This window comes from Pan paniscus, chromosome X (genome assembly GCF_029289425.2).
Source record: "Pan paniscus chromosome X, NHGRI_mPanPan1-v2.0_pri, whole genome shotgun sequence".
NCBI lineage: Eukaryota > Metazoa > Chordata > Mammalia > Primates > Hominidae > Pan > Pan paniscus.
Genome location: NC_073272.2, coordinates 74595026 through 74609517, shown reverse-complemented (window position 1 = coordinate 74609517; position 14492 = coordinate 74595026). Strand labels below are relative to the sequence as shown.

Sequence of the window (14492 nt, the reverse complement as noted above, 5' to 3'; positions counted from 1 at the left end):
CAAAGGCACAGAGATGGGGAGTTGTAAAAGCCATACAGACAGTTTATGGTCCAGGAATGAAAGACCCATGGTAGAGCGCCTCAAACTTGGTAAAGTGACCCAGACCTTATTGTCAATGGGATATCTGGAACATTTATCTCCTGTACTTTGCCAGGGAAAAGAAAATATACCCCCGCCTCTGTACTGTTTCTGGGGAGGGATTGTGTGACAGGTGATGGTGAGAAGTTGCACACATCAGATCTCAAAGCCTGAGCCCTCGTAGCAAAATGACGCTGTAGCTGTGGCAGCAAAGAAATCTGAAATGAGGCCCTGCCTGACTGGAGAAGCTGTGCTTTGGCAATGATGTTGGAGCAAGTGCACACAAAGTAGCTACTTTTACCCCTTCTGTTCTAGTACCAACCTTTTCATCTCTTGCCTTGGCTCCTAGTGGTGACAAATCTCCCGAGGCTCAGGCCTCAACCTTGCACCCAGGACTCCAGAAGTACTAAATGGTCCCTCCTGAGTTGCTCTCCAATCGTTTTTGCTGTTTCCTGTTGAGTTCCCAGGACGTCTGAAGGAAAATGACCACCTAAGAGATTTTTCAATGACAGCCATCAGGCAGATCTGTTTTCCTTCCTGGCCATATTCAGCTTCCCTTCTTTCCTTTATTCCCCAAACGTCACTCCCCGATTGTCTGCCTTCATCCAACCCTTCAAAAAGGACCCACCTTCCTGGGGGCCCAGGCCCTTAAGAGTAGGTAAAGGTTGAATGGTTAGATGCTTGGTGGATGAAACCATTCAAATATTCTTCCCCAAACTTCAGAGTGCCCCTCTCCGCACACACAACTGCCCTAAAAGGCATGGGAGAGTGGTGTCCGGTTGCGTGTCTGCCAGGGGAAGAACGCACCACTGGCGTGGTGGACTGGAAGGGCAGCAGGAACGCGAGTGGGGGGCGGGGTGGGAATGGGGAAGGGGGGTGCGCGCCCTTTATGACAGGTGGCCGCGCAGTGCGCGCTCCCGGGCGCCCGAGGGGAGGGAGGGACAGACGGACAGAGTTGGGGGGGCACATAAGGAAGGGACCATAGAGAGGGTAAGGAGAGCGGGAGGGAAAGGGAGAGCTGTGGTGGGGAAGAAGGGTAGAGGGGGGAAGGCGTCCAGCAAGAACAGCCGTGTTGGAGGAAACAATGGCAGGGGCAACAGCGATGGTGGCAGCAGAGGCGGCCCCACTCTGGGCACCTTTCTGAATGGGCAGAGACAGCTCCAGGAGAAGAGGGGACCAGGCAGTGCCTGCAGAGGCTCTGAAAAAAGCGGCAGAGGGAGGAGAAGAGGGAGGAGGAAGAGAAGGAGGAGGAGGAGTAGGAGGAGGAGGAGGAAGGGGGAGGAGGGGGGACGAGGCAGGGGAAGAACCTGGGAAGGAAAACCAGTAGCATCAGCAGCAGCAGCAGCAGCCGCCGCCGCCACCACCGCCGCCACAGCAGTAGCATTAGCGGCAGTAGCAGCATTTAGCAATAGCTTTAACAGCTATAGCGACAGTAGCAGCCGCCCTCCTCTCTCCCTCTCGCGGACGGCCGCAGCCACCGCACAGAGCGGGCTCCAGGCGCCGAGCGCGCAGCCCGCTCGCTAGGTAGCTCCAGCCGGGGCGAGCGACAGTGTAAGCGAAGCACGGACCCTTGGAGCAGCCGGGCAGCCGCGGAAGCTCTGAGTTTCAGGGCCAGAGCCCGACAGCTCTGACTCCATCTAGCGCGGCGGCGGCGGAGCCTGAGGGAGCGAGCGAGGAGAGAGGCGCGTCCACCTGGCGGGCCCAGCGCATGGAGCTGAGGCAGAGGCGGCGGCGGCGGCGGCAGCAGTAGCAGCGGCGGTGGCGGCTAAGGCAGCTCGAACAGCTGCGGCGACGGCGACAGCCCAGCCTTGACTGCGACCGCGCTAGCTACAGCGCCTGCTGCCTGAGCCCGCCAGCGACGTGCGCCTCGGGAGTCGGCCTGTGAGGTGAGTACGAGCGCTGCCATACAGCTTCCTGGCCTTCTCGCCGGCTCCCCGGCTGGCTCGGGGTGGCGGCCGCAGGGGGTGGAATGAACTGGGGTAAGTCGAGCTAGACGAGAAGGAAGGGAAAACGGAACGGAGGACGTCTGTATGCGAATGTGTGTGTCTGTGTATGAGCGAGCGAGGCCGCTAGGGCGAGAGATCCCGGCTCGCCCTGACAGGCACTGCAATCTAGGAAAGGCCTCTGTGCTTGCGCCGTAGGAAGGGGGTTGCGGGGGGAGGGGAAGCGAGCGGACCGGAGCCGCCGCGCTTACACGCACGCAGCTCGGCAGAGTGCCGCCTCCTTTCGGACTGGTGTAGGGTAGAGCCTGGCCAGGGAATGGGGCATGGGCATGGCACGCTTCGGCGAGAGCGGGAAAACCCACGCGGCGGCCGAGGCCGGGCGCTCGGACCAAAGCCGCAAAGGTGCGAAGCCGGGCGGCCGTGGCGACCACAGAGCGCCCCCAGGACACGCGCCACTCGGCCGAGGCTGCGGACAGGTTTAAGTTGGAGGCCAGACCGAGCCTCGCCCAGCTCATCTCCTTTGCGGAAATTGGCTTGTGGCCCCTTCGCGCTCTCGGTGGCGGTCGAATTGACGCTTTTCTGTGTGGCTTCTGGCGCTTCTCTCTGCCGCGCCCCGCAGCACACGTCGGCTCGCGTCTTGTACACCCTGTAGGGCGGGAAGGCCGTGAGCCGGCGCGGGGAGCGGAGTCCCGCTCCGGGAAAGTGTGGAAACCGCGCTGCTGAGTTGGCGCCGTTCCGCTGAGGAATTCAGCGATTTCAGCATGACTGCTTCTGTCTGTCTGATTCGTGAGGGACCGAATCACCCGCGCAAGGTTTTCTGTCTTTTTCGAAGTTAAAAAAAAAATTGGCATCCCCATTTCGACAACAGCACTCTTGATTTTTATCAAGCTTCTGGTTGCATTTTGGAATAAGTGGGTCTCATATTTTGCTTCTGGATCTTGGCTCCCAGCATATTGTTGAATGCTGTGCACAGCACTACATTTAGATATGTGGCCTTTTTCTAATGTTGCATTTTCTAGACTGTTATCTGAAAAGACATGATTTGTGTTGTAGGGCTGGCAGGGCTGTTTTAAAAAAATGTCTAAAGCACTTTAATCCCGGGATTTGAATATATCCTTGGTTGTTTTTGGTGGAGGAGTTCCTGGAATATTTTGCTTGGTGAGAAAAGGTGCTGTAATGGTCTTCTCTGAACTCCTTACGACCATTTGTGTTTTGGAGGGGTGAATCTCCCTTACATCTTTTACACATGAGGTAACATATGACCAAACGTTTTATTTACAGCAGTGACGTTCTTATGGCTGAGGAGAATTTACACTTATTGAAAAAATATTTTTAGAAGGGAACAAAAAAGTCCTAAGTAACTGTCATTTTACATATTAACTGGGAAACCGGCTAATCAAATAAAACTGGCTGAGTGTCTGAAACTCTATCCCAGTGAAATATGTGGCTGTGAATATAATTAACCATCTGTCTAGTGAGCAATTTAAATTTGGGCTGGTACATTTTTATTACAGTGTCTAATTTCTGGAAGACATACATTTTACCCAGCAGTAACAACAAAAACGTATTTGCTTACTAGGTCAAAAATTTACTGTGTGGTGGTGGTATTTCCCTTTCTTCCTCCATGTCTTTCATAGTCCCCACACTGCGTAACCTGGGAGGTCAAAAATGAGCTTCTTGTTTTTGCAAATAGCGTATTTACAATAGAGGAACTGAAACTAGCCCTGGTGGCTAGTGATTAGACATTTTTGTCTCTTAGAAATACTTTCCAATATTTCACCTCCCCGAAAATCTAGATAGATTGCATGCATGCTAGTTAAAAAAATATAATTTTTTGGTGCACATGGGGTAGGGTGATTGAACAAAATTTGTAAGACTTGAAATTTCTCTATTTACTTTCTCTTATTCTGATGAATTCTCTACCTGGCTGTCCCAACTGGCCCCCCTAGACATAAACTCATGCAAAAACACATGCTTTTTTCCTTTTAGACAGTTTTTAAGGTTAACAGCATTCAGATCTGTGATTTTAACAATATACTGATAAACTGCTTTTTTTTTTTGTAAATCATAAGTGTAAAATACCATGACATAAAAATACATTGTACATATATTTAAAGTTTTCCCTGTGGTGTGATTTTAGCCAGAAATTTATTACTAGGAAAAAAGAGGGATAGAGTTTGAGTAGAGATGAAATGGCTCCGGGAAGATTATATTTGAGAGACCTTCACCAAATAGCTATTGTTAACATAACATAATTTAAATGAACCACGGATTGATTGTGCAGTAAGCTAGAGAAAGTCATTTAAAGGAAAATATTTTTAAAGCAAATATTTGCCTAAATAACAGCTCTGATAAATTGGTAACAATTATGTAAGTACATGGCAGAATTTGACATATGTCAAGTCTGTTAAATAAATCAACCTGTTCAGTGAATAAATCTTTGATGCATCAGTGCTTTTTCACACACACACACACACACCCATAACACCCTGTTGCCAAAGTCAAACAACTGCAGTACTGCCACTTTCTGTTTTACTTCAAGTCTGTCTCTTTTCCCTCTTTTTCTTTTTTCCACAATCTTCTGGTTACCTGTAAGCTACCTGGTGAGCAGAGAGAACTAAAGGTGAGGTGGTGTTGCCTGTGTTTAGGAGGTGGGAGAAGATGAGAAAAGTGCTAAGTGTTGGAGCACACAAAGATGGGTTCATGGATCCTGGACACGGTCACTATGGAGGTCCTCGTCTCACGGACCACCATAGTGTATTTGCATAGAAGGACTGGCCTATCCAGAGAAGCATTGGTTGCAGTTTTTCTGTTCCTAAATCCAGTTCTAGTAAATAATATTTTTTCTTCTGTATATCCCTTAGTAAGGGGAGAAAAATAGATTCTAAATGGCATTCGACTGTTACATTATCTTTAATCTTTTATCTGATGGCACATATATAAGTGTTCCCGGTAGGAGTAAGCAAAAGGAGAAAAGGGCCAAAGTGGATGAAAGGGAAGGGGAATGATTGACTAAGGAGCAGGTCATTTGGCTGCCTTGTTTTTCCCATCTTAAGAGATTTTTGGTTTGGACATTATTCATTTTTTTTTCTTTTACTTCCTCTGAAAAGTTGGCCACCAGCTCCCTAATGGACAGTTTCTCCACCAGAGCACCTTTTCAAACCCAAGGTCATAGGGTCAGACACAAAGCACTTGTTACGTTCTCTATGGCACTTCTCCAGGGCTGCTTGAAAACAAAACAAAGAATATATACACCTACTACGTACCCATAAGAATTAGAAAAACAAAAACAAAGAGCACCAGACAAGTTTGCATCACTTGGAGCTACCTTTAAGTTCACACCTTTTCTCTTGCCCAGAAAATTTCTTTTTAGGCAGAGGTGAACATTCGTGTCTTCTCAAACAACAAGTGGTTCTGTTTGTAAGTACATCACAACCTTGGGGAAATCTGGTCTGGGGTGTCGTCAGTTGGGAAAGTGGAGGGTTGGGGAAAGCTGCCTTTTAGTGATGATAGAGTCTTTTATGGGCCAGCTACAGGTAGGCGTGAGGACCTTCATTGTCTCTGTTCCCTTCAGTCCCTCATTGCCCACAGTGATTCACAGGCCTCTGCTAGAGAATGTGCTCATTTTGGTCTTTTTCTGCAGGTAAGCCCTATGATCTGATTTCTTTCCCTACCATCCTCTCTGGTGGAAAAGAAGCTGAAGTCCTCATGACCAACTATTAATACTATGTACACAATTATTACTTTTCCAAAGAGCACTTCAATATGTCATCTTATTTATCCCCAGTGTGATAATTTTGATGTAAACAATTATCTACTGTTTTCTCTAGCACCCTCAAGCCCCATTAAAAAAATTTTCAGCTTCTCACCCTCAGTAGCCCATTTTAAGTGTTATACCACTAGCTTAAACAAGAAGTTCCTCCTGATGTTTACTCTGAAGGGGTTTAGAGGTTTGAGACCAAGATTAATTATACCTTGGGCCTGAGTGCTAAAGTAGTGCCAAGTCATCCTCTGTCAAGAACAGGTGTAAAGACTTAAACGTTAGACCTAAAACCATAAAAACTCTAGAAGAAAACCTAGGCATTACCATTCAGGACATAGGCATGGGCAAGGACTTCATGTCTAAAACACCAAAAGCAATGGCAACAAAAGCCAAAATTGACAAATGGGATCTAATTCAACTAAAGAGCTTCTGCACAGCAAAAGAAACTACCATCAGAGTGAACAGGCAACCTACAAAATGGGAGAAAATTTTTGCAACCTACTCATCTGACAAAGGGCTAATATCCAGAATCTACAATGAACTCAAACAAATTTACAAGAAAAAAACAAACAACCCCATCAAAAAGTGGGCAAAGGATATGAACAGACACTTCTCAAAAGAAGACATTTATGCAGCCAAAAGACACATGAAAAACTGCTCATCATCACTGGCCATCAGAGAAATGCAAATCAAAACCACAATGAGATACCATCTCACACCAGTTAGAATGGCAATCATTAAAAAGTCAGGAAACAACAGGTGCTGGAGAGGATGTGGAGAAATAGGAACACTTTTACACTGTTGGTGGGACTGTAAACTAGTTCAACCCTTGTGGAAGTCAGTGTGGCGATTCCTCAGGTATCTAGAACTAGAAATACCATTTGACCCAGCCATCCCATTACTGGGTATATACCCAAAAGACTATAAATCATGCTGCTATAAAGACACATGCACACATATGTTTATTGCGGCACTATTCACAATAGCAAAGACTTGGAACCAACCCAAATGTCCAACAATGATAGACTGGATTAAGAAAATGTGGCACATATACACCATGGAATACTATGCAGCCATAAAAAATGATGAGTTCATATCCTTTGTAGGGACATGGATGAAATTGGAAATCATCATTCTCAGTAAACTATCACAAGGACAAAAAACCAAACACCGCATGTTCTCACTCATAGATGGGAATTGAACAATGAGAACACATGGACACAGGAAGGGGAACATCACACTCTGGGGACTGTTGTGGGGTTGGGGGAGGGGGGAAGGATAGCATTAGGAGATATAACTAATGCTAAATGATGAGTTAATGGGTGCAGCACACCAGCATGGCACATGTATACGTATGTAATGAACCTGCACATTGTGCACATGTACCCTAAAACTGAAAGTATAATAATAATAATAAAAAGAACAGGTGTAGCAATTCATTTTATTTAGGGGAAGTTAAAACATTTCCTCTATGGAGGACTATAAGTAGAGTGACCATATGTTATGGTTTATGCCTGTTGCTCCAGCCTACTTATTTTACCCTCAAAAATGTCCCAGTTTGGAAAAGAATTTTGTGATCACCTTAGTATAAGCCACCTTTGAAAGAAACCATGATTCTCAATTTGGGGAGGTGATTATATTTGCAAAACTTGAGGGTATAATGAGCTTTGGAGACATTATAGTCCCCTAACCCAGCTCAACCTATCTTTTTCCTAGCTAAGAGATCTTTCTGGAGAAGAACCCCTGAAATGATTCAGGGTTTCGGCTCAACAGAATTGGATTATTGGCTCCAAAGGCATCTCTCCAAAATGCCTGTTTGTATTTGCACATACACATGCACATAAAGAGGTGATGTCTGCATGCTGGAAAATGGCTGCTCTAACTTTCATGAAAGACTGGTAAGAATTAATAAGTTTAAAGTTTATCAGGAGAAACTTAGGTTTAGAAGCAACATCCTGACCATGGTATTTGTGAGATACAAGGGCATAGCACCAAGAGAAGTGTTAATTCTTTTCAGAATAGGTTTGAGAAGTGCACAGGCAACTTTCTATTTCAAATAGTTTGTATGTGGTCATTACTCTTATGTATATAGTTTTTCAATTTGCCTTTTCCATAATGGACACGATGATCTTTTCAACTACCTCTCATTCCTCCCAGTATCCATGATTGGCTTTCATCGATCTAGGGCAGGAGTTAAAAGAAACTATGGCCCACAGGCCAAATCTGGCCTGCCATGGAAAAAGAAATAATGCAGACAAGAAAAAAAAATGGAGCCATTTAGAGTTGCTTCTGCAAACATTTTCAGGCTTCCTCTTCTTAATTGAGCTTCATTTAGTTCAATGTTAGGATGAGTCCACATTTCATGATTATATTTCAGCTCATATCTAGTGTTTGGAGATTGTCCAGAGCCTGGTAGAGTGGCAGGGGGTGACCCGAAAAGTGAAATCCACAAATGGATTTTTTTGTTTGAGTCAAAATGTCAATAGCTATTTTTTCTTTCCTGCCTAGGTGAGTAATCCAAATTTTGTTGTGCCACTAAATTCTTTATGCCTTCCTCCCCAATATTTGTCATGTTATTCCAGACATGCATGTGATTTATTAACCCAGAGACTAGATCTCAGCAAATTGCTTGAATAGGAACATGCTTTGTCTTTAGTTACTAAATAACTGGAACACATCCTGAAGATGTGCTGTTTTACTAAGTAGGGAAGTAGAAAAAGTGGGTCATCACCATCTAGCCAATAGTCCCTAACCCTGGCATGAACCCCTGTGAAAATTCAGTGAATGCCAAGGATACTGTCTTCAGAAAAGTGCATATTTACACATGTAACACTTGCATACATTTTCAGGAAGTCCAGCCATATATTGTGAGTTTAAACCTCTGTGCTGGCCTTTCCCTAGCTGTTACAGAATTCTTGTTGTATGGCTGTCATGGTCATGGTAGCTTGAAATGGAAGCCATTAAATGTCTCTCTCAAAAAACATGTTATTAGTATATTTATGAGCCACATCCCTCAGCTACCGTACAAGCATTTTTCTGATTAGCCTTCACAGACATTTTTTTATTATGAAGAAGAGCCACTTAGCACTCACTTTTACATTACCATTCTCACCAAAAACGTCAAGACTAGTTTCCTCAAATTATTGACTTGTCAACTCTCTGATTCTTCATGCCTGTTCAGCTTTCACACACCCCACACACAAGTTCATCATTAATATATAAAATATATTCCATAAAAGCTCACTCACATTTCATCTGCCTCTACCTCTCTCTGTTTCATCTGTTTCTCTCACTCTATATATTTCTCTTAGCCAAGGTTCTGACAAATGTGGGGAACTCTTTCTAGCACCAATCATTAGGTATGGTGATGGAGTCAGAGAGGGAGATGGTGTCTAGACACCTTCATGGGGACCTTGAGACACATGAGCCTTTTGGAGTATTAGACATCTTGGAGAGAGTTAATGTATTTCATCCTGGATATCTAACATCATATATTAAAGGCAAAGCTCCTTAAGCTCTGCAAACACAAATATATGCCACATCTGCGCCTTGCAGTTGGGATGGTAGTAATAGGTGGTATATTAGTCTGTTCTCATACTGCTATAAAGAAATGACTGAAACTAGGTAATTTACAAAGAAAAGAGATTTAATTGGCTCATGGTCCCACAGGCTGTACAAGAAGCATGGCTGGGTAGGCTTCAGGAAACTTTCAATTATGGCAGACGTGGAAGCAGGCATGTCTTACATGGCCAGAGCAGGAGGAAGAGACCAAAGGAGGTGGTGCTACACACTTTTAAACAACCAGAGCTCATGAGAACTCACTCACTATCATGAGAACAGCAAGGGGGAAATCTGCCCCCCATGACCCAACTACCTCCCACCAGGCCTGTCCTCCAACATTGGGGATTACAATTCAACATGGGATTTGGGCAGGGACACAAATCCAAACCATATCAAGTGGTATTCAGATTCATGAATAAATGTTTATTGCTTCTTGTCTTGGTAGTTTAGAATACTGTAGAGCATGTGGGTTAATAGAACCCTAAGACTGGAGGGGTCCATTAATGATAATTACTGATTCAATTCAGCAAATACTTATTGAACATCTACTCTGTGCTAAGCCCTGAGATATTGGGGACAGATAAAAGAATAAAATGAATTTTTCTGTCTCATAGGGAATTAGCTTTGCTCCTGGCTGGGTCTTTTTACCATCTGCATGAATTTACCCCCCTATTTTCCTAATTCAATGCATTCTTCTATTGTTTCTATGTTCTACCCCTTGGTAAATGTCTTAGTCTGTTTCCTGTTGCTTATAATGGAATGCCTGAAACTGAGTAATTTATAAAGAAAAGGAATTTATTTCTTAAAGTTATGGAGGCTGAAAAGTTCAAGGTAGAGGGGCTGCATCTGGTGAGGGCCTTCTTGCTGGTGAATTCTCTGTAGGGTCCTGAAGCAGTACCATGGCATCACATGGCAAGGGGGCTGAATGTGCTAGCTCAGGTCTCTCTCTTCCTCTTCTTATAAAGCTACCAGTCCCACTCCCGTGATAACCCATTTATCCATTAACCTATTAATCCATTAATCCATGAATGGATCAATCCATTCACCTTTTAAAGGCTCCACCTCTCAATACTGCCACATCAGGGATTAAATTTCAAAATGAGTTTTGGAGGAGACAAATCAAACCTCAGGGAGTTTCTTGGCAAATAGGTATCTCTAGCTGGGTTGAGACAAGATTTCCAGCCCCTATGGCAAAAATGCTTCTTTTCTTATCCTTGCATTAGTTTAGCAGGCCCCATTTAATAGGGAATAATGTGATTGTTTCCCTGTGATTCTGAGGCAACATTTCTATCACTGCTATCATTGGTGATGTGGAATTGCAAATATCATTAGCCGTGATGTATTGACTACTGCCTTAAAATTATAGTATGGAGTTGTTGATTCTGACTAATGAATTGAATGTACTCTGCAAAAAGCCAGCTGTCCATCTTTGAGTGGGTTGGTTTTTAACCCCTATTTGGTAGCTTTAGCAGTTTTCTACTATGGTTGCTGTAACAGATTTCCAAAATCTTAGTGGTTTAAAACAACAAATTTATATTTCTACAGTTTTGAAGGTCAGAGATTGTCTGAACTAGGCACTGGCTAGGCTATAATCAAGGTGTAGGCAGGGCTATATTTATTTCTGGGGTCTCTGGGTGGAGACTCCATTTTCTTGCTTTTCTGGCTTCTAGGGGCTGCTGGAATTTTTTAGCTCATGGTCCCCTTCCATATTCAAGCCAGAGATGGGAGATTGTTTCCTCACACTGCATCACTTAAATCTTGCTTCCATCATTACATTTCCTTTTCTGACTCTCACTCTTCTACCTCCCTCTTCTGTTTATAATGACCCCTCTACTTATATTTGGTCTATCTTGATGGATAAGCTGGGATAATATTTCCATCCCAAGATTTGTTGATTTTCAACCATAATTCTATCTGCAATTTTAATTCCTCTTGTGCCATGTAACCTAACATATTCACAGGTTCTAGGAGTAGGATGTGAACATCTTTGAAGGCCGTTATTCTGCCTACCACAGTGACTTGACTTTTTTGTTGTTACTTTTTATTTTGGAATAATTATAGAATCACTGGAAGTTGCAAGGACAGAGAGGCCCTGTGTATCCTTCTCCCAATGCCCCAATGGTTACATTTTGCATAATAGTTGTGTGTAGTTCTGTATCACTTTATCACATGTGCATATTTGTGTTTTTTATTTATTTTTAGTTTTGTAGAAACATGGTTTTACTGTGTTGCCCAGGCTGATCTTGAACTCCTGGACTCAAGAAATCCTCCTGCCTTGGCCTCCCAAATTGCTTGGATTACAGGTGTAAGCCACCGTGCCCAGCCAGCACACATGTATATTTGTGTATCCACCATCACAATCAAGATAAAATATTATTTCATCACCGCTAGAGATCTCTTTTGTGCTACACCTTTATAGTCTTTGTAATTCACCCCCACTCCTTTGCCATATCAAACTTGCAATCACCAATATATTTTCCATATCTAAAGTTTTATCATTTCAAGATTTTTATATAAATGGAATCATTGAGTATGTGACTTCTGGGGGTTGGCTTTTTTCACTCAGCATAATGCCCTGAGATCTATTCCAGTTGTTTTGGGCATTAACAATTCATTCCTTTTTACTGTTGAACAGTATTACATGGTATTAGTGTATCACAATTTATTTAATCATTCACCTGTAGGGAGAAATTTTGGTTGTCTGGAGTTTTTGGTTATTACAAATAAAACTGCTATGAACATTAGCATACAGGTGCTTTTTGTTTGGTTGGTTGGTTTTGTTTGTTTGTTTGTTTGAGTGGGGCGGAGACTTTCTCTGTTGCCCAGGCTGGAGTGCAGTGGCACAATCTCGGCCCACTGCAATCTCCACCTCCCAGGTTCAAGTAGTTCTCCTACCTCAGCCTCCCAAGTAGCTGGGACTACAGGCGCATGCCACCATGCCTGGTCAATTTTTCTAATTTTTGTATTTTTAGTAGGGACAGGTTTCACCATGTTGGCCAGGCTGGTCTTAAACTCCTGACCTCAAGTGATCCACCTGCCTTAGCCTCTGTTTACAGAGTTGGAATTACAGTGCTGGGATTACAGGCATGAGCCACTGCACCTGGCCTAGCATTTTTGTGTGAACATAAGTTTTCATTTCTCTGGGAAAAGCTCCCAGGAGTGCAATTGCTGCATTGTATGGTAAATGTATGTTTTAGTTTTTTAAACTAAAAACTGATTTTGCAGTTTTTTCAGAAACTGAAAATCTATTTTCCAAAGTGTCTGTAAGTACATAACTTATTATAGTCTACTAGTATCAACATTTTACCTGTTTGAGTAAATTATAGAAACCTTACCCCTCTTTAAGTTCCTTTAACCTTCCCCACTTATAATTGCCTTACTTTCTCTACATATATCTAGAACTACATTGGACAATGCTACAATTTTTGCTTCAACCCTCAAACATAATTGAGAAACCCAATGGGAGAAGCAAAGTCAATTATATTTACCCTTTTACTCTTTCTGTTGTTGTTTCTTTCTGAGGTTTCTAGATTTCTTCTTTTACATTTTTTTTTCTGTTAGAGATCTTCCTTTACTTATTCTTTTAATGCAGGTTTGCTAGCAACAAATTATCTTAGTTTTCCTTCTTCTGAGAATTTATTGATTTCCCATTCATTCCTGAAGGATATTTTCACCTGATGTAGAAATCCTGGTTGACAGGTTGTTGTTGTTTCCTGAAAGCATTTGAAAAATGTGCCATTTCTTTCTGGTCTTCATGGGTTCTGATGAGAAATCTGCTTTCATTTGAATTGTTTTACACTTGTAGTTAGGGTGTCATTTCTCTCTTGCTGCTTTTAAGGTTTTTTTTTTTCTTTAGTCTTTAGAAGTTTGACTATGATGTGCCTTGGCAAAATTTCTTTGGGTTCATCTGGTTTGGTATATGCTAAGCTTCTTATGTCTGCAGGTTTATGTCTTTTGCCAAGTTTTGGAAGTTTTCAAGTATTATTCCTTCAAATAATGTTTCTGTCCTGTCTTCTATTCTTCATGGTTTCTTCTGATGAGAGAAAACTTAGATCTTGTTTTTGTAGTTCTACAGGTCCCCGAGGCCTGTTCATTTTTCTCATCTATTTTTTCTCTGTTGTTCAGACTAGATAGTTTCTATCATTATATTTTCAAGTTAAGTGATTCTTTTCTCCATCTTCTTCATTCTGTTGTAGAGACCATACATTGAGTTTTTATGTTTTGATTATTATATTTATGAGACTTTCTATTTTTCGTTTGTTACAAGAGTGTTTCTAATTACTTATTGAAACATTTTTGTGATGGCTGGTTTAAAATCTTTGTCAGATAATTCTAATATCTCTTTCATCCTGGTTTTGCCACCTATCAATTGCCTTTTTTCATTCAGTTTGAGATCTTTCTGGTCATTGGTATGATAAGTGATTTTTATAGAAATATATACATTTTGTGGTATGTCATGAGACTTTGGATCTTATTTAAACTTTCTGTTTTATCTGGCTTTCTCTGGCACTGCTCTAGCTCCAGGAGCTCCAATTCCTGGGGAAGGGAGTTGCTGTCTTGTTACTGCCAGATGGTAGTAGAAGTCTGCTTGCTTGTTGACAGTTGGAGGGCAGGACTTCTCATTATTGCTTGTTAGGGGTTGGAATTCAGCCACATTTCAAGTGCTTGGTAGCCATGTATGGTTAGTGGCTACCATATTGGATAACATATATGTAGAGCATTTCTATCACTGCTCTAGGAAGACTGAGGTTGGGGGAGGGAGCAGTAAAGGAGCTTGGCACTACAGGAATTGGGGTTTGGGAAAACTGGCACAGATGGAATAAGACAAGGATCTAGTTATTGTATCTGAGGTCCATGGCTAGGGTTTGGTTCCAAAACCTGAGGTGCTGTGAGTTCTATCTAGAGAAATATGGGCACAGAGAACTCATCTGGTTAATATGGATCCAGTAGGGCAGAGTTAGTATCCATAGTATTAACTAAGTTTTGTCCTCTCAGCCATTGTAAAAGACATGGTGTGGCATGCTGCAGATCCTAGTACCACTCTATTTGAGTAGAGGGAAAGTCTTCCCTATTAGATGGCAGTTAGTTTGCTTATTTGTAGCAACATACTTGACCTCCATGACTGAGGTAACCATTGATTGAGGAAA

The 14492-nt window shown here is 42.9% G+C and overlaps 1 protein-coding gene across 2 annotated transcripts in view; it reads left to right on the top strand.

The window, feature by feature from the left end:
- The first annotated feature begins 1347 nt into the window (after positions 1-1347).
- NEXMIF (neurite extension and migration factor) overlaps positions 1348-14492 on the top strand; it is a 192523-nt gene continuing 179378 nt past the window's right edge. For both annotated transcript variants that reach the window (XM_034950612.3, XM_008978109.5), the window contains exon 1: positions 1348-1964. The gene's annotated coding sequence lies outside the window, so the exon portion shown is untranslated. The remainder of the gene's footprint in view (positions 1965-14492) is intronic.